Here is a 3,417-nt window from a genome sequence, read left to right as displayed (position 1 = left end):
CCTCCCCTGCAGGCCTGGTCGCCCCTAACTGCCCTCCCCTGCCAGTCTGGTCGCCCCCAACTGCCCTCCCCTGCCGGCCATCTTGTGGCAGCCATCTTTGACCACATGGTGGCGGCCATCTTTTGCAAAGGTGTGATGGTCAATTTGCATATTACCTCTTTATGATATAGGGTGATTATATAGGATAAGCAATATGGAAGCATTTATATTTTTCTCCCTACCTGATTCCTCCAGAATTTGATAACTTTCAATGAGTGAGTACTATTGTTCTCATGGCAATGTGTTTGCATAGAGCGTGTAAGAATTTATTCTCTTCATAAAACCAGGTACCAATTACAATTTTACTGGAATGCCATATCCGAGAGAGACATGCCAGGGCTCTGGGTGTCACTGAAAGCCTTAAGGAATAGAAGACTAACTTTAAAGCCAGTAAGAGTGCCTTGGAGAAATGGCCTGGTACCTTGCTTGTTCACTTGGCTTATAGCACTCTTCCCAGGTAAGGAATGAAGGTTGCTTTCCTAGCGATGGAAGAAAGAACTTCAAGACATTTTGGGGACCTCAACAACTTGAGGAATTCACCCAAACCATTACAGGCAAAGCCAGGTGCCAACTACGTGGCTTGACTTCTGTGCCTGAGGGGCTAAATGAAGCTCAATTCCTTATAAGTGATATTTCAGCAAAGTAAATCTAAAAAGCCTCTATAATCAATTGCTATTCTTATTGTGTTTATGCAAATAATCAGGTCAAGATAAAACCTAATAGTCTCTCCTCAAAAAACTAAAAATGGAACTCCCATTTGACCCAGTGATCCCACTTCTAGGAATATATCCCAAGAAACTAGAAACACCAATTAGAAAGGATATATGCACCCCTATGTTCATAGCAGCACAATTTACAATAGCTAAGATTTGGAAACAGCATAAGTGTCCATCAATAGATGAGTGGATTAAAAACTGTGGTACATTTACACAATGGAATACTACACTGCGATAAAAAAGAAGGAATTCTTACCATTTGCAACAGCATGGATGGAACTGGAGACCATTATGCTAAGTGAAATAAGCCAGTCAGAGAAAGATAAATATCACATGATCTCACTCATTTGTGGAATATAGAGAACTACATAGATTGATGAACAGGGACAGATCCAAAGACAGAGAAGCATCAATCAGACCGTCAAACCTCAGAGGAAAGGTAGGGGAGGGTGGGGGTAAGGGAGAGAGATCAACCAAAGGACTTATATGCTAGCATATAGGCCTAACCAATGGACACAGACAACAGGGGGGTGAGGGCATGAGTGGGGGGGATGGGGGTAGTGTGGGGATAAGGACACATATGTAATAACTTAATCAATAAAAAATTTTTTAAAAAAACCTAATAGTCTCTTTGATAAAAATAAGAATGACTTTAGGGAGAGAAATTCTGTTCCAATAAAAATCACAATGCCCAATTATAGGTATTAAACTCCAGTACAATTAACTGTCTCCAAAGTTTTGTTTTCAGGCTGTATCTATATATACTATACAGACCTCAACATCGAATAACATCGCCAGAAATGTTCTAACTACAGACAATCTATCAAATTGTCACTGCATGCTTTCTTTCAGCAAAAGCTTTGCACTTAGAAATCTTCTCAACTGGTTTATAATTGGCTATATTGGTTAACCTTTTGTGTTATTCTTTCTATTTTCATAGGGTATATGCCTATGACCCTATTAAATACCTGATTACTTGTTGACCTTGAGTCAAACCTATTTCTTATTAGTCCACAGAAACCTCAACCTGAGACCTACTCTGGTGAGCCCATTGAGGACCTCAAACTCCTCTTCAAGAAATAAGAACTTATTACAGATAAATACTGTAATAACTACACATTAATATAACTGTCCTCCACTCCCTGCAGCACAGTACCTCCTGCACAGCGCTAACCGCCAGGAATGTCCACTACAAACCCCTCTCCCCAGGTGACTCTCGTGCGAACTCTCAGACTCTCAGTCAGGGCCTGGCCTGGCTCCTGTCAGCATGGCCCTGACACTGAGGTCTGGTCTGACCCCACTGGTCTAACACCTGGTGCCGTTCCTGCTGCCGCAAACATTATGGCGCCCTGACTCGGACAGCCCTGCTGCGACTCGGACTGTTTCATCATTGGTAAGCCAACTGTCCAGCTGCCAACAATGGAGCATTTGCAGACAAGACAGACAAACAAGCAAGGCCTTTTAACAATAACAACAACAAAAATAAAATAATAAAACCTCTAAACAACTCTTGAACAAAGCCCGGAGAGCTGCTGAACCTGAGAGCGAGCAGTGAGTCAAAGCAGCCGGGGGCTCACCTGCCCCAACGCTGTCAGGTTGTTCCTCTCTGGAATCCCAGGTGAACCCCCCAAATGTTGGCTGAAAAATAATATCTACTAGGTGTTTCATCACCAAAAAAGACTTACTCGGGAAAAAGAAAGAGTTGCAACCAGTGCATGCAAATATGGAAGCCGCGTGTGCTCCGGCCGAGGTGGAGGGGGATTTATAGGGGGGGCAGGGAAGTTAAGGGGAGGGGAACTTAGGAACATAGAGCTCTATCTAGAGCTCTTTCTGTAGACTTCTTGCCTGCAGGGTCCTTGCAAGTACATAGAGTAGAACTTCATAAGCCCCAGCTCCTCCCATATGAGACAATATAGGGATAACAGTCCATCTTGGTTGTTGTTGTTAATCCTCCCCTGAGGATACTTTTTCCATTGATTTTTAGAGACAGTGGAAGGGAAGAAGAGAGGGAGGGAGAGAGAGACAGAGAGACTGATGTGAGAGAGACACACCAACTGGTTTCCTCCCACACACGCCCTAACCTAGGCTGGGGATTGAACCTGCAACCCAGGTACGTGCCCTCGCCCAGGGATTGAACCCGCAACCCTTTGGTGTGAGGACTGGTGCTTTAACTACTGAGCAACACCGGCCAGGGATGGGCTCCGTCTGATCAAAAGAACTCTATTTGAGAGGCCTGACCATGACTCCTGCTCTCAATAAAATTTCGTAGTTGAAACTAACCTAACTGCAACCTTAAAGGAAAGAATGTATTAAGATAACATCCTTTCTTAACATCATGTTCTGCAAAATAGTTGCTTTGTCAGTTCTATGGCAACTAGAACATTTGCACAAGCATTAGCTACAGGCCCTTGGAGGAGTCCACTGACCGTGGGAAATGCCTGGTGACCACCTGGTGATCAGCCGCAGCCATGACAATTGTGGGACAACTGACCCCGTCTTCATGCCCAAGCCCGACACCCACCCCAAGGCCCCGTGAAGCCGCCACAGCACCCTCCCCCGGGAGCTCACATTCCTGCTCTCAGCTCTCCTGTGCACCAGCTCTTTCCATCAGCTGATCTTGTACTGAGTTCAGTGCTCATTTCTTTTTTTTTTTTTTATTTTT

This window comes from Myotis brandtii, unplaced genomic scaffold (assembly GCF_000412655.1).
Source record: "Myotis brandtii unplaced genomic scaffold, ASM41265v1 scaffold314, whole genome shotgun sequence".
Lineage (NCBI taxonomy): Eukaryota > Metazoa > Chordata > Mammalia > Chiroptera > Vespertilionidae > Myotis > Myotis brandtii.
This window is presented reverse-complemented; position numbering follows the sequence as displayed.